This window comes from Callospermophilus lateralis, chromosome Y (genome assembly GCF_048772815.1).
Source record: "Callospermophilus lateralis isolate mCalLat2 chromosome Y, mCalLat2.hap1, whole genome shotgun sequence".
Taxonomy (NCBI): domain Eukaryota; kingdom Metazoa; phylum Chordata; class Mammalia; order Rodentia; family Sciuridae; genus Callospermophilus; species Callospermophilus lateralis.
Genome location: NC_135326.1, coordinates 10,544,679 through 10,566,688, shown reverse-complemented (window position 1 = coordinate 10,566,688; position 22,010 = coordinate 10,544,679). Strand labels below are relative to the sequence as shown.

General features: G+C 44.7%; 1 protein-coding gene across 2 annotated transcripts in view; it reads left to right on the top strand.

The window, feature by feature from the left end:
• Positions 1 to 22,010, top strand: part of LOC143639744 (uncharacterized) — a 51,423-nt gene that overhangs the window by 15,961 nt on the left and 13,452 nt on the right. The window contains exon 5 of one of the 2 annotated variants that reach the window (XM_077107784.1): positions 515 to 2,529. The exons of the other annotated variant lie outside the window; for it this stretch is intronic. The gene's annotated coding sequence lies outside the window, so the exon portion shown is untranslated. Of the gene's footprint in view, positions 1 to 514; positions 2,530 to 22,010 lie in introns of those variants that run through there. 2 annotated transcript variants of the gene reach the window in all.

Genomic DNA, 22,010 nt, shown 5'->3' with positions numbered 1-22,010 from the left:
CACACAGGCATAATTCCAGTGGCAAAGCAGGCTGAGGAAGAGGGATCACAAACCTAGACAGCCTCAACTTAGTAAGGCCCTATGGAACTTAGCAAGATCTGTGTCAAAATAAAAAATCAAAGGTCTGGGGATGTTGCTCAGTGGTTGTGCACCCCAGGCTCAATCCCCAACCCCAAATAATAAAGATATAAAAATGGATTTAGTCTTTTCTCTACATTTGCATTGCTCTCATCTTCCTAATGGCTCTAATTGACAACCTGTCCATGATTCTTCTCACCCTCCTGGATGTCCTCCTCCACACAGCTCTCTATTTCCTGGTGTGTTGGCTGTCCCTCACTGATCTGCGTGACATCTCCTTATGTTTGCATTCATTGGAATCCCTTTTTTCTGTGGTCAAGTACTTCTTGCTCTCTGTTTTATGGCCTTGGGACAGGGAAGAAGAATGTCTTCTCCCTCTGCAGCACCGCCTCACTGTGGTGACCTTCCACTCAGCACCCTTTGCTCTCACCCACAGCCATGATCCTTCTGGTCTTCAGCAGGGAACAAGGTTCTGCCTGTCTTCCACACCACCCTCACCCAATGCTCAACTCCATCTTCTACAACCTGAGAAACAAGGAGACGTTGAGGCCCTGAGCAGATGGACTCAGAAAGTCTGTTCTGTGTGATACAGATAAAAGGTCTGCCCCTTTCCCCGGGACTTAGCTGCAAGTCCATTAAGCATTGTGTAGGAACTGAAAATATTATTTTATACCAACAGTGTGGGGACTAAAAACCATCTATGATATAAATAAACTGCTCAGGTCTGTACAAAATTGTCTTATGGATGTGTGGAATTTAAATAACATTTTAGCATCCTGCTTCCCTGTGAACCAGAGACAGGGCCACACCAGGACCCCAACATGAGTCACCCCTCATCTGAGCAGAGAGGTGCCCTGACTGGGGCTCCCTATTCACCCCATGGTGGCTCCACCGTTCAACATCAGACACACATAGGTTTGAGGCTGCCACTCGCACAAAACTGGGATGTCACAGCTTCAATCAAGGGACGACAATAAGGACCTGGTAAGAAGGTCTCCAAGGTCCCTGTGGGCCTTGCTACACCTGTGTCTCCTCTTTACTATTATTCTTTACACAGAATATCTTTATGTTTTAGAATATTATTCTTTAAATTGGTGTCTCTTAATGGTCCTTTTAAAATTATGATTAAAATTACTTCCCAATGTAGGGAATAGTATACAAGTCTTACAGTGTTTCACCGACTATAGGTCCAGTTACAGAATGTATATAATACAAATGAATTTCTAACAATGTTTGTAAGTTTTATTGCTCAAAACTCACATATGGCTATAATGTGGAGAACATTTTGAATATAATGTTTTCTCAAATCCTACAAACATCCAATAAACAGAAATGATATGCAAGAATCAGCACCAATCATTGCAATTACTGATATCTTTGAATCAGTCAAATTTACTCTCCAATTAGAAGTGTCAAAATTGGAATATAAGTCAGCATTTTAAAACACTGTTTGATTAAGGTTGTATAAATTTGATTCATTATAAACTGGTTCTTGGTCAAACAGCACAAACTTTAGGTATAAGTTTAATATTTTAATGAGCTCTGTCATGTCAGAATGTGGAGAAAAACCTTAGCTTACATCAGCATAATAAAATCAGGGAAGTAGCCTAAAAAATCCTACAATTGATTAGTCCAAATATATATAATCAGTCCAGTTATACAGAAATCTGTTTTTCAAATGTTTTAACTTTCCATGTCATCTGTCTACATAATGATATAAACATATCCTTATTTAGAAAAACCCTTTCATTATGAAAATTTAGAATATAAAGACCTTTTTATTTACCCAAAGATGATTTCTTTCTTCTTAGGACCTCCTAGTAGACATCCTTTTATTTCTTTTACTTAGAACTGGATAATCATACTAGCAAACATGTGTGTTTCCTCTCTGTAGAAACATCTTCTTTTCCTTCTCAAAAAATCCTTCTTTGTGTATACTTTGGAACATTTTTTATAAATCTTAGAATCTAAGCAAATTATTGTACCTTAATAAGAAGTTTCTCAATGAAAATACAGTTAAAGCTGTTGGACATTTGTGTTGACAGAATCGTATCTATTTATCATCTTATAAAAATTTGTACAAAATTTGAGAATTAGAGATTACTTGATGGTTGTATCTCTTGAAATAGATATTTTAAAATCAAACACATTTATCTTAAATATCTGTACCATAAAATGCAGAGCATAAGAGCATATATAAGAAATATAACTTATGTGTTTTCTGTTGAAGAAAAAATGATTAGAAGAAAATAAAAATCTATTAAAAAATAAGACATATATGTTAATTATTTCATGAATTAAGGACTATGGATGATCCAAATAACTGGAAAGATATACATTCATAATAAAAGTTTAACTTAGTATCTTACAACCGTGGAATTTTAAGATAAGCCTCATTAAATCCTGTGTTTGGATCCATTTATTTTACTTTGGACTAGTGTGCACTCATTCTATTTGGGACGTCACGTGATGTGGCTAAAAGAAATCCCTGTGTATACATTTGTTTATTGTAATTATGTAGTCAGGAACGAGAAGAAGGATTTCTTGGTCATCACAGAAACATTGCGAGAAAAGATCTCAGATGCTGGCTTTTGTGTGTGTGGGGTGCAAAACGCATTCCCATAGACTCCAAAATTATAAGAAGCCTATGTTTGTGACCTCTCCTCAACGGAACATTACTTAGTTATATTACCCTGAAGAGCAAAAGGAAGGGTTGTAAAGGAAGCTGTTGACACACACACACACACACACACACACACACACACACACACAAAGTTATTTAGCTTCAGAGCGAGTCAGGCTTAGGGCAGCAACAGAGAAGCCTGTGGAGTCAGATTTTGCCTGAAAGTATTTCAGGTGCACATTCTTAAAAATGCAGGCTCCTTGCAGCTCCAGTGGCAGACAACAGTGAAGCAGGAAGGACAGGTTAGTGGCTGGGAGGCGGGACCAGAAACCCTGCCTGGGTGACAGAGGAAGGACGAATGGGAAGCCCTGGAAAATGGGAAAGGCCTGATGAGGAAGCCAGGCTCCGCCCCCCCCAGGCTCCCATGGTTACCATGGTGATGGAACAGCTGGGAACTGGCTGTGGCTGCAGCAGCTGCCTGGGTCCCAAGGTTAGGTGTCAGCTCTCTACTCCTTAATGGGCTGTTTCCCTGTGTCTTCCCCTCGGCCCTCGTGTTCTCCCATCTTTTTTACATTTTCCCTTTCCAGAGCGTGGGCACTTTAAAACAGTGATTTAAAGGCAGAGGCCAGCATTACTGTCCAACCCTAATGCAGTCTGCCTTTGGCCCCCAGACCAGGTTGCTTAAGGGTCAAAAGGACAGCTGGGTGGTGCTAGTTAAGACCTTTTAGGGAGCAGGGGCTGGTCCTGTGCCCTGCAGCTGAGTTAATTAAAGCTGTTCCGACCCCAATGGGACAAGAGTGCAGGGAAGAGTCTCAGTACAAATTGTTTGAGCACATTTGAGAAAATAGCAGAAAAACACAATTTGCCTCTCTACCAGCAGAAAATCCCCTGTATCAAGTCGCCCCATGAAAAATGTTTCCTCGATGTGATTCTGCAATCTTTGTAATGTTTTGAATAACCAATAAAAAAATAAAATTAAAAAAAAAAAAGAAAAATGTTTCCTTTTTCCTCTTAACCTCCAAACATTGACTCCTAGAATATAGATTCCAAGAAATCTTTATGATGCAACGGGGCAATATTGTGATGTATGCAGTCGAGAGGAGAAATAAAGAATGTCTACGGGCTTCTGCCCCTTCCAGTGCTTTATTCACTCAAGTTACACCATACAGTTTCACTCTATAGGTTCTTAATCAAGAAAACAATCCTTAATGCTGGGCACTGCAATAGACATAATCAATCCACAGCTAACTGTTAGAGTCTGTAAACAAGTATGGATGGCGCCTGGCCAAATGCCAGAGGGAGTGGTTTGTAAAGTAACAAAAGCAAGCCATTAAGTGTGGAGATTTCTAATTGGTTGACCGCTGTATCTATTTTATGCTAATTAGATAAGCTGTGTAAAATGTATAAATACTGCTCTTATTCTACAATAAACGGCTCTCATTCCTGCTGCATCAACATACACAAGTTATTCGTCACCCCCCCCACCCCCCCACCCCCCCCCCCCCGGTATTTTGCCCAGCCAGCCGGGCTGTGGCAGCTAACAATTCTAGATGCATTCTAAGCACTGCAAAACACTTAATCAGGACAGGCTAGTGACAGACATTCCCTCTGCATGCTAAGTTCAAAGGTCTTAAGTCCTAGGCTTTGAGTCCAGAAGATGCACACTCACTCAGACCTCGGTGATCAGGTCTGGAACCAAGGTAGGCTTTCCCTAGCGTGGAGCGTGGAGCAGATGACCGGTTGAGGAGGGGGTCATAGGGAGGAGTTGGGGCTCTCACCAAGGTCCACATGAGGCGGTAGAGTTTGAGAGTGGTGAGGATCATGCAGAGAATCAGGAAAGATGACAAGTGGTGGGATGTCAGGTCCTCAGCAGGCTCTCCAGCTCTACTGCATCCTGTTTCAGCTGGCTGAATCCCTGTTCATCAGCTCTATCATTTATACTAAATTTGGGGGCTTTTGAATCCCTACCAGCCACCACTGGATTTCTCAGTGATGTCATTTACCCCGAGGTCAGAAACTTGTGGCCTGGTGGTCTCCACCCTGATCTTCTCCCTTTCCCTCTTATCAGGCAAGGACAGCCTGCCAGAGGCTTCACTCTCTGTACCAGGGTGAGGGGAAGGAACTTGTTTGAGGCCTTACTGGAGGGATCTGTGGATGTGTCTGGTGAAACTGCAGGTTAAACTGAAGTTTTTAAAGTGGAGTTGCTTAGGCTCAGGCCTAGGGCCATCCTAACACTTTACCTAATACTTTAAAATTTAAAAAAATACACAAAAACAATCAAAACTTTTCAGAAAAACAATTTTCCCATAGGAGAGCACCGACCTTAGCAACATATCCCATGAATCACCTTCATAACTCTTTGTATTTACTTATGGTTTCTAGAATGGCAAAAATAGTTTATGTTTATCTTTCTACAGATGAAAAATTCCCAGATCTTATGAGTCTAACATCACAACTTCTTCTAATTCACTTACTTTCTACAATTCAATCCACAACACTCTGAAATCCTAAGAGCACTTAACTTCTGGAGAGAAATTCCAAACTCACTAAATTTCTAAAATTTACACTGAAGTTCAAGTACAGGACACCACTTGTCCCGACATAGGACTAAACCAGTCAGGGTCACTCCAGGTGAACTGGGCTGCATGACATTATCACACAGAGACAGAGAAATGTCTTTTTCTTTGTTCTGTGATGGCTCCCTCACCCAGCTCCCCCAAAGGAGACAAGGCAGACAAGAAAGAGAGAGAGCAGGCCTGGAGCCCCATTTTATTGGGGAGAAGCCACTCAAGTGAGGATAGGGTCAAGATTCAGGGGGTGGAGTCTTCCTGATGTCTGCTGCCAGTAGGTTGACATCCTGGAAGGCCACGCCCATCTCATGTGCTGTGTGAGGATCAAGGACAGAGCAAGGGAAGGGGACACACCAGGGGAGGTTCCATGGAACATTCTATCCCAAAAGGGCAAAGAGTAGAATTCCAAAGGAACAGGTGGGTGTAACTCGACCCCACTGGGTGACGCCTACTCCTGGAGCCACACCTCATTTTCTGAATGGGGGTGAGGCCCAATGTGTTCTGGTGTGTGTCCTTCTGTTCTGCAGTAACAATGAATCGAGGGTGGATAAGGGTGAAGATGGCAGCCACATTTCCTGGGTGCAGACCAGCTCTGCCCCCCCACGTGGGACATTCACTTCACACAAGTGTCTCCGTTTCCTTTCTATAACTAGGGAATAATAATAATAACCCCAGCAGAGCCTGCACAGCACAGATAGAGGTTATGTGAGTCAGTAAACAAGTCCTCACGGTGCTGCTTTAAGCCTGGCTAGGAGCCCACACTCCAGCAGCCCTTGCCGCTTCTGCTGTTGACACCTCTCCTCAGGGGCCATAGAGATCGATGGGACCAATGGCAGCTCCCAGGGCCTCTTTATCCTCCTGGGATTCTCCAATTTCCCCAAATGAAGAGGGTCCTCTTTGTGGTCCTCCTGGTAGCACACCTGCTGACCCTGCTGGGCCACACTCCATCATCCTGGTGTCGCAGCTGGGCACACCTCCACACGCCCGTGTACTGCTTACCCCCTTCATCCTTCCTGGACCTCAGCTTCACCCGAGCTCCATCCCCAGCTGCTGCACAACCTATGTGTCCACAACAAGACCATCAGCTCTGCAGGGGCACAGTACAGCTCTTTCTGTTCCTGGGCCTGGGTGGAGTGGAGGGACTGCTGCCGAGTGTCATGGCCTATGACAGGTTAGTGGCTATCTGGAAGCCCCTGCCCTACACCGTGATCATGATTTCCAGGCTGTGGTGCAGTCAATTCCTTGGTCATGTGTCAGTGATCCTGTGGTTACACAAGAAGAAGGATCACTTCCTGTGTGAGATGCCTATCCTGATCCGTGTGGCCTGTGTCAGCATGGTGGCTATTGAGGGCACTGTCCTTGTCCTGGATGTGGGCATCATGCTGTTTCCTGTGGTCTTTCTCTTAATCTCCTATGGCCACATCATCAAAGCTGTGTTCAGAATGCAGTCGTCCTCAGGAAGACACAGTCTTCACCACCAGCGGCCCACCTCACCCTGGGCTCCCAGTTTACGGGAACATCATCTTCAAGTACTCCTACAGGAGTGTTTTGGCAAGAAGGTCCATTATTGTGGATACATTTATCTTATTCTCCTAACACTATTCTTACTAGGTATCCTGAGGCTGTAGGACAATTAATACTCAAAGGAATAAAAGCAGCGAAGGGAGTATTTGGAATTTCTCCCAATAAAATTATTACTCCATATACTATGGATCAAATTGAGGAGTTAGCTAATGAGTTAAATACTTGGGCAATAATCATGTGTAAATCTAATGTTACATTTGATAATCACTTACCATCTAATCCTTTGTTGTATTTTTGGTCTAAGCATCCTGTAGTTTTTCCAAAAATGACAAAAAAAAAACCCTATCATGAATGCTCCAAATATATTCACTGATGGGTCAAATAATGGTAGAACAGCTGTAGTTACCCCTGATCAAACTTTTACATTTTTAGTACCCAAACAATCAGCTCAAAAGGTAGAGCTTAATGCAATTTTACAAGCCTTTTTGATGTTTAAAGATTCTATATTTAACTTATTTTCTGATAGTCAGTATGTAGTTAATGCTATAGTATCTCTTGAAGATGCTGGTAGGATTTCCCCTTCTTCTACTGTTTTCTCTTTGTTTTCCACTATACAAAGTCTAATCTGGGATGGAAAAGATCCATTCTTTATAGGACATATTAGGGCACATACAGGATTGCCTGCAGCCCTTAGTTTGGGCAATGATTTAGCAGATAAAACTACACATGACATACATATTTTCTCTACACTAGAAGAAGCTACGAATTTTCATAAAAGATTCCATGTTAATGCTAATACTTTACAAAAGCGTTTTAAAATAACTAAGGAACAAGCCAGACATATAATAAAACAATGTCAAAATTGTGTGACCTTTTTACCACAAGTTAATCTTGGAGTCAATCCTAGAGGACTGATACCTAACCATATTTGGCAGATGGACGTCACACACTTGCCAGAATTTGGAAAATTAAAATATTTACATGTTACAGTTGATACTTCTTCCGAATTTTTGATGGGCTCCCTTCATGCTGGAGAAAAAAACTAAAGATGTTATAGCTCATTGCTTACAAAATTTTGCCACTGTGGGCGTTCCTAAACAGTTAAAAACCGATAATGGTCCTGGCTATACCTCTACCTCTTTTAAAGAATTTTGCTCATCATTTGGTATTACTCATATAACAGGAATCCCATACAATCCACAGGGACAAGGCATACTTGAAAGAGCTCATCAAACTATTAAAACGTACTTATTAAAGCAAAAAGAGGGAATTGGAAGGGGGTATATATCCCCCAAAGATAAACTTAAAATAACACTTTTTACTCTAAACTTTTAAAATTTGGATTCATCAGGGCTTAGTGCTGTGGAAAGGCATATGTATCCAAAAAATGTACATAAGCCTAAAGTACTTTGGAAAGATATTTTAGCAGGTCAATGGAAAGGTCCTGACCCAGTGATTGTCTGGAGTCGGGGCTCTGTTTGTGTGTTTCCCCAGGGAGAACAGCAGCCGATTTGGATTCCAGAGAGATTAACTAAAACAATTTCTACAGATCGAAAAGAAGATGATTTGACTCAAATCCATAACAGCTGATATCCAGAGCTCCAGCTTGGCTATTCTTACATCTGCGACAGTGATTAACCAGGATGCTTTTTTCAATATCTATTTTATTATTGCATTTTTCCACATCATAAGGTTCTATTTTTATTTTTGAGCTCATACAAACCTAGGTTAATGTTTTTCTGATCAGTTTTATTTTTTGACTGTGGTGTTTTTAAACATTTCAATGGAGATTTCACCTAGGTAAAGCTACAAGGTCTTTATTATTGTCTTATGTGTTGTACTCTTGTGTTTTGTGTTGTATGTCTGTGTGTGCATATGTCCATATTTTATATATGAGGAGCGCTCATGAAAAATGGATCCAAATTATTATTTTTTTTATTCACGTGATTTAAATGGCTTAATTTAAATTAGGTAAACAGCTGTTAAGGATTGTTTTTGAAGGTGGTTAACAGATCTGTTTGTTTACTAATTTAAATCAGGTAAATATCTGTTAAGCATTGTTTTTAAAGGAAGTTAACAGATATGTTTGTTTACTTTCACCTTTGCTTTTCATTATATTTAATAATTCTTTTCAGGATAATGTCTCTTTAGCATCATTGCCAGAATTCCTATCTTCATCCCAGTGCCAGTGAAGACAAAGATAAAACCAAACTACAGCTTCTGTGATAGCTATCACAGTAAACTGTATAAACTGATGCATCAATGAATATAACTCAACAAGTAATGCTCAATCAAGGAGTCAACTTACTTTGGGAGGAAACGGACTTTGGGAGGAGATGGACATATTGATAGATTCCTCCACTTTGAACTGCTTGCAGAACTTGCCTGGACTATGTAACGATCGTTTGGTGCGGCGAATTGTGGTAATGCTGGCATATCTTTGCTGATGGTGTCACCAGTGATGCAATTTTTATTTCCTTGCCAGCGCACCCCATGTTAATTGTGGTAGTGCTGGCATATCTTTGCTGATGGGGTCACCAGTGATGTAATTTTTCCAAAGGAGCCGTCAATTGGCTTGGTGTCATGGCATTTTTGTATCCTCCTCCCTTCTGCTAGTGGTGGTCTAAAATTTGGGGGCCAATGGCTATATACTGGACCGGTAGTCAGTGACGGGTATGATCCAATTGCAGTGGTGTCAACCTAAGACAGGAGGCTGACGCCTAAAGGTCAGTTTTCCAATGACGGGTAGGAACCATATGTTGAATTGGACAACCTACCAGGCACGGTCCTTAAGCCACATTAACCTCACTCCCCCACTGGCATCAAGGCCAAATTTGGGGGCCAACAGAGGTGAGGCAAAGAACCTCACCCCCCACTGGTGCATAGACCTATCCACAAGTATGGCTGTATGCTGGACCGGTAGTCAGTGACGGGTATGATCCAGTTGCAGTGGTATCAACCTAAGACAGGAGGCTGACGCCTAAAGGTCAGTTTTCCGATGACGGGTAAGAACCATATGTTGAATTGGACAACCTACCAGGCACGGTCCTTAAGCCACATTACTTGTTGTTTAATTAATCAGAAGAGGGGGATGCTGGGAGCCATTAGCCAAGTAGGTATGACAATTTCCTTGCCAGCATACCCCATGTTGCTTAGTGGAAGGACTCGTGGAAATAGGACATTTTGCAGGGACATTGCATGTAAGGTCACCTTGCTCTAGGACCAGGGTGGATCCGGGTTTAGGGCGTTCTCGTTTTAGGACAATCCGAGTTTAGGGCGTTCCCGGTTTAGGAAGGTTATTCCTGCTGGGAATAGGGCGTATCCTGCTGCGTGAGTTCCTCTTGAGTTCTCACGGGATTCAGACAGTATTTTTGGGAGACAGAAGCCCAGTGGAGGTGTGGATTTGGGCAGAGAACGTGGATTTCCCCAGAATGTGTTTGTAGAGGGCTGGTGTGAGATCAGGAATGAAGAATTGCTGTTTGAATCTACAAAGCTGTGAGTGGCTCATGATTTCGTGCTCAGCCAGACTGCAGCACAGGACGTTCCTCTCTGTTTTGTTCTTGCTAATGAAACATTTGTAGATCAATATAACAAGTCCTATGCTGGCTGTCTCTCACTGACAGTTGGTAGTTAACAGTACCAATAGCCATAGACACCGCCCCATGGCAAGTGCCAGAAACCCTGGCTGCCAACATGCCCAACAACACTTTTTAGAAAGCCCCCTCTGATAATGACAGCACCCCATGGAATCCATGTGTGGCAGCCACACCTAATCACCTTGGTAAGAGAAATTTCTCTTGGGAAGATCAATACCTAAGTGCCTGGGTGGGCACAGCTCCCTGGAATGTAACCTATGTGCCCAAATACCATGTGGGCTATGGAGTAACTGCTACCTGGGACAATCTGTCATCAACCACTATGCAGGAAATCAATCTCGCATCACACCAATATTGCTGGCCACTAGACCCTTCAAATAGGCATCAGCAGGCTGCATGAATGGGTCGATAAAGGGCCCTAAATCCAACATATGCCTTCAGGCCTAAGTATACCCATACCCACTATGCACAAGCTTATGTCACACCACCCTTGCCATGCTCATAACCACTGCCTCTGATGGTGTAAATATCACTCATGCAGAGATCCCTTATGCAGAAAATGCATCCTGCTGGCTCCCAACCTGTCTACACCTGCTCTGAAAGCTAAATGTGTATTGATCCTCAGATGCCCCCCACAGCCTGGCTTCCAGTGAACCAGTCCAAGGAGTGGAGGAGTTCATGGGACATGCAGAGGAAGACTCTTCTGAGTGAGATCCTGCACTGGACAAGGAGTGATATTGCCCTCATCATTGCTGGGATTGTTGCCCTAGTGGCCGCCATCACCGCCACAGCCACTGCCACTGCTGCGCTCATTCAGGGGACCCACACTGTGCACACTGGAAACAATGTGTCCCCTGTGTGGCAGCAGCCTTCGCCTCTCAAAATGACTTAAATAAACTGAACTGAACCACTATTTGCCTCATTCAGCAAGAACCAGACCTCCACCAGGAGCCACGAAGTGTTCTCTTTATGTTGCTAAGGCTCACGGTCACCCTGAATTTCATAGTATTTGCATCACCCAATACGCTGTATCTGACAATGAAACCTTGCAGTTCTCCACTTTTTCCCAGTTCCTGAAGGGCGCTTGGGATGCTCACTGTGTTACAACTGCATGACGTCACTGAGACCAGGGTCCAAATCAAGGGGACTAAGGTGTCTGTCTCAACAGCCTCCTCTTTCTTCCAGGGATTGGCTGAACATTGGAAAACCCTGAGAGCCAAGTTACTAACCTTTATAACGCTATTACCCTGGCCCTACTGAGTGTGACAGTAATATCTTTTTTCTTGTGTTTTGAGATGCTTATGCAAGCATCTGAAGGCCACCAAACAAAAATAAGGAATGCTAGCAAAAGTCCTTGTGGCAAGTCTGAGGGGGAGACGTGGGGAGAAGTGCATGGAGAATTGCATATGTGGCATACATGAAGGACACCTGAGTGGCAGGCCACTCCCCTCCAGGTAGGGGTGTGAGCGGCAGGCTGCTCACCCTGTAGGCCCCTCCCTGGGTGTGAGGCCACCTGTTGCAGACCCTGCACTTGCTCCACGGCCTGCTACTTGACTGGTTGTGGCTCTTCAGAGTCACTCCTGTGCCCACAGTAGCTCAACTGAGCAACCTTGGAATCATCAGTAGGCCAGAGGGAATATTGGGGGGCCTACTTTGGTCTCCTAGAGTTGTTCAGAAATTGTATTGGTGGCTGCGTGTAATGTGCTTAGCTGCTGCCCGAGTGTATACACATGGTAACTGCGCAATAAAATCAGACCTGCTTCCTGATTGGTGTCTGGAGGTCTTGATTCGTGACTCTCTAGCCACACTGTCCTCGACCCTGTTCCGTGGGCCTCGTTGCTGGATGACACAGAGCCCACACAAACACAAAGGCCCGGTTTCCCCGGAAGCAATGTACATAAGCAAACGCACAGACCCAGACATGAAGCAGTGCACCAGACACAAAAGCACTTGGGGATTCATGATTGAACACCATGGAGGAGGCTTGTAAAACAGCGGTCATAACGCAGGACGGCCAGCAGGGGGCACTCTGCTCACAGCGAATTGTTGAAAACAGGACCCCCTGCATCAAAGAGAGGACTCTAAACTCAGGAAAGTGGATGAAGCTTCTGCACAGGAGCACAGCACAGAGAGCAGAGAGTGACTGCAGAGACGTGAAAGAGAGGTCCCAGGGGCTGTTGGCAAGGAAACTGTCCCCATTAAGGGCCTGTACGCTGGCTGGGGATTAAACTGGCAGTAAGAGAGATTCAGGGAGAGAAGCTACTCAGTTCCTTGCAGTGCAGGGGCATCTTCCTCAAGTAGAGACCCAGAAAAGGGCCAGGTTGCTGAGGACTGTGGAGCCTCTGGAGTACAGAATGGAACCAGCAGGTGTCAGGATGGTGGAGAGGATGACAGGAGGGAAGGGAGATGGGTGGAGGAGGCCTTGCTGTGCAGACAGGTCTCAGGGTCAGTGTTGGGTGGGCGAGGCAGCCCGGCTGGTCAAAATAATAACCTTGTTTAATTTTATTTTAATTGGAGCCAGTGGTCTTTTCTTGCGTCCTGGTCTAACACCCTCCCCTGCGCCACACTCACTGTTGTTTGTGTTCCTAGAAGCTGCCATTGTCCCTGGAGTGAGATGAAAGAGGAATTTTGATCTCTAAGAATCTTTTTAAAATAAGCTGTGTTTCTCCAAAAAAAGAATAGTGACGGAGGAAGGGGAAAGCTGAAGGGACTAGGTTGACCAGAAGCCGGGCAGGGCTGGGAGCTGGTGGGCTGTGCCTGTGGTTGGAGGGCGCAAGGGCAGAGCAGACTGAACAGACAGACATCAGTCACAGCTGGGGTCCATCCTGATGGGTGGCTTTTCCTGTCTTAGGTGTAGATCCTCAGGCAGTAGCTGCTCTCTGGATGTCACACTCTCACGTCTCATTGTAGTGAATGTGTCTGGGGGGATCTTATTGGAGGCCACCTTCACTCTGCTCTGGAGAGGACAGAACAGCTTATGCCCACCCAACCATGGGCCACCGCTCCTGGTGCTGTTCACCTCCTGAGGTCCCCTGGCTGAATCCTGCTGTTGTCCTCAGTCATCTCTCTGTGATCCTTGTCCCTCCACAGGAGCAACCCGGTGGAACACGCACTTCCTGACCCTGATCTTCCAGCCAGAGGGCGCCTGAGCCTGCCAAGAGGAAGGGGTCTGCCATGCTTTGGGAACAAGTGGTCCAGCTTGACCTGAATTTGATCCTTGACCTCTGCAGAGACCCTTGGGAGACACGTGTCCTCATGCCTGACTCGGAGTCCTGGTTTCACGAGGTGGTGGGCAGAGTCCAGCAGGCTCATAGTTCACACCCACCCATGGCTGGCTTGCCACATCTCCACATGCTCATCACTCAGAGCTAAGGGACCCTCAGTTCCAATGTGGCAGCTCCAGACACACTCAGGTCATTGCACTGGTCAGAGGGCTGCTGGTCACTGTATTAGTCTTCCTGGGCTGCTGTAACAAAACACCCAGCCTGGGGCCTTCAGACCACAGACCCTGACTGCTCATTGATGACCTCAGGCCACCACCCAAGCTAACTCCACCTCTGCCTGATGGCCAAACCCGTTTCCAGCCCAGTGGATCTTGGGTAAGGAAAGTGATGATAGCTGGCCATCACTAGGAGCCCTGCTTCCTTCCCATCACTCATGCTGTGTGGAACAGAAAGCCAGCACAGTGGGCCAGCTGTGTCCCTTGTCACCAGCCCCCCTTGTAACCTCTGAGTTCTTCAGCATCCTCTGGGCTGGGTCACCTTCTTCAGACCCAGCCACACCCTTGACTCTGTTGACTTTGTTGCCCAGGTCCTCACAGAAGCTCCATGTTCTTAGATGTCAAGCTTTCAATTCTGCAGATGTATCAACAAAATTATTACTTTAATTATTATTATTACTATTGGTACTGGAGATTCAACCTGAAGTGCTTAACCACTGAGCTACATCACTAATCCTTTTTATATATATATTTTATTTTGACACAGACTCTAAGTTGCTTAGGGACTTTCTGAGTTGCCGAGGCTGGTCTCCAACTTACAATCCTCCTGCTTCAGCCTCCCAAGTCACAGAATTACAGTGTGTGCCACTTCAAAATGAATATTGACACAGGCGCATTAACATAGGTTGTCAATTATAATGTAGACCTAATCTGTTATTACATTATAATTCTACTGTTTTTATTAAATAATGAGATTCCATGTTATATACTCTATTTAACATTCTATGGGTACTCTCTATCTGGAGCAATGAGACACAGCAGAATCAGGACCTACCCACACAACCTCCCGCAAACTCTGCTTCCCAGGGAGCCAGCTCCCATGGCCCTAGACCATTTCTAACCCATGATCGTGCTCAGTCTATTTGATAATCTGCCTAGCAGCACCCAACTTGCTTGCTTCCTGTGTTCTTAGAGATCTCTGCTCCCAGGACTGAAGGTCTCCTCAAAAAACATAGTGTTATCTGCTGTGGTGTGGCATGCCTGTAAACCCAGTGGCTTGAGAGGCTGAGGCAGGAGGGTTTCAATTTGGGGGCCAGTCTCAGCAATGTAGTGAGGGCCTGAGCAAATGGGCAAGACTCTGTATATAAGATATAAAAAGGGGATGTGGCTTAGGGCTTAGGCACACTGCATTCAATGTGCAGTACAAAAACCAAAAATAAAATGAAGATAAAACAATCCAAACATCCTACTGGGCTGCTAATCTAGGATAACCTTGGCTGATGAACTGAGCATCGGGGATGTTGGTTGCTATTGGAAGAATATACTGAAATACAGTGCAGTTTTGTTGATGGGGTGGTGTTGTGTGTTTAATTATTGGAAAAATTTATTGAAAATTGACCAGTGCAATTAAATTTCTTAGTGCTGCAGAACTCAGCAACAGAAATTATCATTTTCCAACTGTAAAGCTAAGGTCTTAGCCCTCTCAAAAAACTTGAGATGATACTGAGTCTGTGTGGGTTTTCCTGGGGCTGTTATAATTAATAACCCAAAACAAAGAGATTGAAATAAAAAAACTACTACCCCTCCCCCAGCCTTAAAGGGCCAAGGGCTGAGACCACTGGTCACAAGGATGAGCTTCCTCCACAGGATCCAGGGAGGCTCCTGCCTACCTCTACCAGCTACTGGGGCTCCTGGTGGCCCCATAATTCCATTCTCTGCCTGTCTCCATGTGACTCCATCTCTGTGTCTGTGTCCTCTCTTCTGTCTCTTGTGAGGACACTGCCATTGCATAAGGGCCCCCTGACCCAGAAGGAACCCATCTCAGAACCTTTCACTAACTACCTCTGCAGAGACCCTGTTTCTACACAAGATCCCACTCAGGGGTTCTAAGAGACAGATGTGGACAGGACCCACCTCTTACACTAGTGTTCAGCTCCCTCCACAGGCTCCATGGAAGCTCCTTCCTGCCTCTCCCAGCTCCTAGGGCTCCAGGTGGCCCTTGGCAGAACAATGTGGTGGCCTCTCAAAAGCTTAGGATTGAATCACAATATGACCCAGCAATGTCACTGCTGGGTTTGGACCCAAAGGATTTGAAAGCTATGGGTGCAAAAGACACTTGCATATCCTGAGTTCACAGAAACCCTGATCCCCAGTATGACTGGGGACTAGGGAAAAAATTATGTCTTAGTGGGGTGTGGGGGAGACAGGGCCAAAATGGGGGCAAAAGAGATGATCTGAGTGGGGGACTTTGAAGGCCAAAGGATCTTAGAGAGTGCGGTGAATTTTTTTTATTTTGGCTAAACTGTGTACATGATGTCATACAGGCTTTTAGAACTGTATTATGTTCTGAGCCCTTTATTCTCAGGATTAGCAAATCACTATCATTACTCAAATCCATGAGCATGCATCTGTGTATATATCTATCCATCTGTATATGTACCAGCCATCCCTGCTTCCACCCATCTGCCCATTTTCTCTCCCATGCATCATGGATTTGTCTATTTACCCACCCATCTACCCATTAATCCAGCCATCCATTCAGACATACATACATCTTCCCATCAGTCCATGCATCCTCCCACCCATTCACCCATCCTTCCATTCATCCAGGGGCAATTGGCCACTTCACCACATCCCTAGCCCTGTTTTGTATTTTATTTAGACTCAAGATCTCACTGCGATGCTTAGCACCCTATTTTTGCTGATGCTGGCTTGAGCAAGCAATCCTCCTGTCTTGGCCTCCTGAGAGGCTGGGATTACTGTCCTGCACCACCATGCTTGTACTTCTTATTTCCTTATTGGTCTGATAACAGGTTGGAGTCACCATCTGGGGTTATTTTCTCAGATCCATCACAGTTATGTTCCCACCCACCGTCTTTGAACCACAATGAAAAGGGGGACTGGGGATGTAGCTCAGTGCTAAAGTGCCCCCACCCTCAATTCAATCTCTACATGGGGGACAATAAAAGCACCTGGGATTCAGTTCTCAGCTCTGGACAGCTATGTGCCCATGTTTCCACACTTTTTACACAAGAGCCCCCCTTGTCCATGGGCAATATTGTTAGGTAGAATGAATGTGAGACACTGTGCAGGATGTGAAAGAGTTCACAAAGTCCAACTTAAGAGAAGAATATAAAATTGTATTTACTTTCCATTATAGGAGTTAATATGACAGGCTGTATTGGCCCCAAGTGGCACATTTTTGTGTTTTATATGCAGGCTTTCTTGCAGAGCTGAGCAGGGTTATTATTTCTTTCTGGTTTGACTATCATTTGAAACCCAGGAAGCTGAGAGTGCTGGGTCAGCTTCTGGGGGTACATTGCTTCCTAGGCAGAATGCAGATGGGCTTGTGGCTTTTCCAGAAAATGTTGGTGCATCTGAACTTTGGCATGGAAAGAGTAGACAAGAGGGGGACTTTATACTGAGAGAAAATAATGAGGTCAGTCTGTGCAATATAATGACATGTTTCAAGGAGGCAAATGAGCTTGAGCTCACAGACATGTTATGAGACTACAGATGCCTGAAACCTAACCTAATACAATTTTACATATTATAATATTATTTGCATATCACCTACTGCAATAATAATATAATATTATTCTTTTACAATAAATACTAACTTCTGCATACAATTTCCGCTATACATTCATGACAATGATTTCCCTCATAGAAAATCTCAAAGCCCTTGTCAGCACCTAAACACAGGGTAAGACAGTGTTTCCTTATCTCCCTGGTGTAGCTGCACTGGTCAAAGTTCCTTTCCTGCTTTCAATCAACACCTTTTCTTTTTGCTTTTAGGGCAAACAGCTGAGCAGACTTGTGGGATCTGTACATAAGAATTGATAATTGTAGAATGTAGACTATCTACATTGAGCACAAGGCGCCCATTTTATTTCCATTGCACATTGCTGTTTGAAAGGCTTGCCTGCCTCCCCCCACCCCACCCTTTCTCTGCTGGGGATGGAACAATGAGCCACAGCCCCAACCCCAAATGTTTCCTTTTATAGCTCAGGCTGCCTCCTCAAAGATCAGAGGCCAGGAGGTAATGAGAATTACTAAAAAAAATTTCAAATTCTTTTCATGAGTAGATATCATATATATGTGTGATATATATGATAGCTTTAAAGAGTGTTTCAAAAATATGGAGACCGTGTCTTTCTAATTTGCCTGAGGGGTGTGTGTATATATATATATATATATATATATATATATATATATATATATATATATATATATAAAATAAATCCAGTGAGGCTTGACCTGTACCACTGAGCTACATCCCCACCCTTTTCGTTTTATTTTAAGAGAGGGTCTCTCGGGGTGGGGTTCTACCTCAGTGGTAGAATGCCTGCCTCACACACATGAGGCACTGGGTTCGATCCTTAGCACCACATAAAAAGAAAGAAATGAAGATTGTATTATCTAAAACTTAAAAAAATAAAATAAAATAAAAAGAGACGGTCTCACTGTTTGCAGATTATGACCTGACCTTGGGCTCCTCCAGCCTCAGCCTCCCTGAGAAGCTGTGCTTTGTTTTTGTGTTGGGGTTAAACCCAGGCCCTCGCCATGCTCAGAAAGCACTCTATGGCTGAAGCCTAGCTCAGCGCCAGGTTTCACCTCTGTACCAGAGGCTAAGCCAAGGCTTCCCACATGGATTAGTTCCCAGCACAGCGGGGAAGCTCCGCCTGAAAAGGGCTTGGGCCAAGAATCTGTCACTCTATCCCGTTTCGGCCAGTGATTGGATGACGTTGGCTGTCAGTCACGATACAGAGGCGGGACTGGAGGCCATTTATCCGGGATTCTGGGGGAACTGCCCAATCAGTGCGCAGAGGGAGAGGAAGGGCGGGCTTCCGCAATCTCGCGGGCTTTTCTTCCTCAGCGACTAGGCTTCTCATCCTTCAAGCCGAGAGTTCTCTGTTCCAGGGACTCAGGTGACTCTGCGCTGCCTGTGTCCCCCCCCACCCCCATCTTGGGTGCCTGGAGGTTCCTCGAGAGGACGCCCGGTCACCACAGAAGACAAAAAATGGTGAGTTTGCGACCAGGGCTGAAGGCACTCGTCACCACCTGCCTTGGGGCCTGGTTCCCCTGGGAGCTGGGGAGAGCGGCGGAGTCGTGGCCCTGTCCCTTGGTCTCATGGGGTGAGCTGGGTTTGGGGTTTTTGAGGTGAGCTGCTGAGCGTGGCAGAGTCACCGCTGGAGGGTGGCCCTGGACCCTGTCCCCTGGTTCCCTGGGTTTGGAAGGGCGGCTCAGGTCCCTGGTGTCCCCTTTGCTCCCTACTGGTGGCCCGACCCACTCTTCCCAACGTGGAGGAAGCAGGGCCACAATGCACCCTCCTCCTCCCAGGGGAGCTCCTCCGGAGGCTGCTGGAGGTCCTCCAAATTGCAGGCGCCTCCTGCCTTCTAAAACCCACCTTCCCCCCACCTCACAGCTCGGCCAGACGTTCGTTCTTCCCACTCGGTCCAAATGGACAAATGGACACCGTCCGCTAATTGTCACTTTTCATCTAGTGAAATATTGGAGAGAATAGTTCTTTTCTTTTAATTGGGGATCCAAACTCGGGCAGCTTTATCAGCCACATCCCCAGCCTCCACTTTTACTGAATTTTGAGATCTGCACACACTTGGTGTGGAAGCTGGTCTCCAACCTGTGATCCTTCTGTTACCGCTGTTTACCAGTGACAAGTCCTTGCTTCCCCGAATGCTGAAGTATAACACCAGAGAAGCACGCTGAGGCAAGTGGAGAGTGGAAAGTAGAAGGTTTATTAAAGGACAGCAGAAAAGACTTCTCCCCGCAGGAAGAAGGGGAACAATAGGTGGAATCCCTGTAAGGGGGAGGTCTTCCCTCTTCTATAGCTAGCCTCTTCTTTCCGCTTTCCCACACTTTGTTTCTCATTATGTTGCAGTGATAGAATGCAGGTGGGAAGGTCCAAAAGGTGAGAGATTGGTGGGCTGGAGGAGTAATCTGGGCAGGAAGGGCACTGGGTGGCTTTTGGATTATGATTAACAGTTCCTTAGAATGGATTCCTGCCTTGGGGACATTAACATTTCAATTGCTGCTCTGGTTGCCAGGAGTCCATTCTCTATAAGGGCCTCTGTTGTATTCATCTTACCCAATATTAGACCCAATTTGCCTAACTACCTATCTGTAAATCTGGCTTCACTTCTGCTTTAGCCTCCAACGTTTCTGAGATTACAGGGCTGTGTGGAGGGGGCAAAACTGTGACTAATTCAGTCCAGGGGAGAAATGAAGAATGTCCACACACTTGTGCCCCTTTCAATGCTCTATTCACTCAAATTACTCAATACAGTTTAACTGTATAGGTTCTTAATCAAGAAAACAACAATCCTTAATGCTAGGCATTGCCACAGACATAATCAACACAGCAAACAATTCTAGGTTAATTAATTCACAGCCAACAATTCTAGATTCATTCTAAGCACTGGACAACCCACTTAATCATGACAGACATTCCCTCTGCATGCTGAGTTCAAAGGTCTTATGTCTTGGCTTTGAGTCCAGCAGATGCACACTCACTCAGACCTCAGTGACCAGGTCTGTAACCAAGGCAGGCTTTTCCTGGTGTGGAGCAGAGGACCCGTTGAGGAGGGGGTTCTAGGGAGGAGGTGCAGCTCTCACCAAGTTCCAGAGGAGGCAGTAGAGTTTGAGAGCAGAGAGGATCCTGCAGAGACTCAGGAAAGATGCCATGTGATGGGATGTCAGGTCCTCATCAGACTCTCCAGCTCGAGTGCATCCTTGTTTTTGATGGCTGAATTCCTTTTCATCAGCTCTATCATTTATACTAAATTTGGGGGCTTTTGATCACGCTTTCAATCCTTATCACCTACCACCCTATTTTCAATGACATCATTTACCCTGGGATCATCTCCACCGTGATCTCCCTTTCCCTCTTATCAGGCAAGGAGAGCCTGGCAGAGGCTTCACTCTCTTTATCAGGGTGAAGGGAAGGAACTGGTTTGAGGCCTTACTGGAGGGATCTGTGGATGTGCCTGGTGAAACTGCAGGTCTTTTAAAATGGAATTGTTTAGGCTCAGGCCTATGGCCATTCTAACAAGGACTGTGCCACTGTCCCTGGTAAGAAGAACACTTTTGAAAGCATTTGTTTTCTATTTCTGATTATTATACTTGAGGGGAAAGAATAATCACTTAACAGTTCCCTGTGTTTGGTCAAAATAATTACTTTAAAAGGAAAAAGGCATTTGTTCATAGAACCTAGGGATATTGAATCTTGGGTTATGATCCAAGCCCCCCTGCCCCAATTTGACATAAATCGTTTATTTATTTAAATTTGTTTTTATTAGTTATACATGGAATTATAATGCATTTTGATATAGTACACATAAATAGTGTGTAACTGCTCCTTATTCTGGTTGTACTTGATGTGGATTCACACCAGTCCTGTAGTCACATATGCACATAGGATAATAGTGTTTGATTCATTCTTCTGTTCTTCATCCCCAACTCTTTAAATTTGATTTTTAGATGGGGTCTGGCTATGTTGCCCAGCCTGGCCTGTAAGTCCTGACCCTCCTGCTTCAGTTTCTCAAGCTGTTGACATTAAAGTCATTGGCATCCCAGCTATGGAAAATAGTTCATTTTGATTTAAATATTAATAACCATACTCAGGAACATGGATTCAAGTGTCCCTAAATGATGTATGTGTTCCACCCTGAAAGACAAGGATTAATCTCAGGGGCACTTAATCATTGAGCCACAATCAGTCCTTTTTAGATTGTATTTTGAGACATGATCTCATCAAGTTCCTTATGGTCTCACTAACTTGCTGAGGCTGACTTTGAATTTAGCAATCCTCCTCCCTTATCCTCTAAAGCTACTGGGATTACAGTTGTGTGGCACTGTGCCTGGCCTACATGAACTAAAAGAAACTGTGTATCATTACATTAACCAATTGCATTGGTAGGATCATCAGATTGGTGGGCTACAGAAAGAAAGGAAGGAAGAAAAAAAATTTTCTTTTTTTTTTATTGGTTGTTCAAAATATTACAAATCTCTTGACATATCATATTTCATACATTAGATTCAAGTGGATTATGAACTCCCATTTTTACCCAAATATAGATTGCAGAATCACATCGGTTACACATCCACATTTTTACATAATGCCCTATTAGTAACTGTTGTATTCTTCTACCTTTCCTATC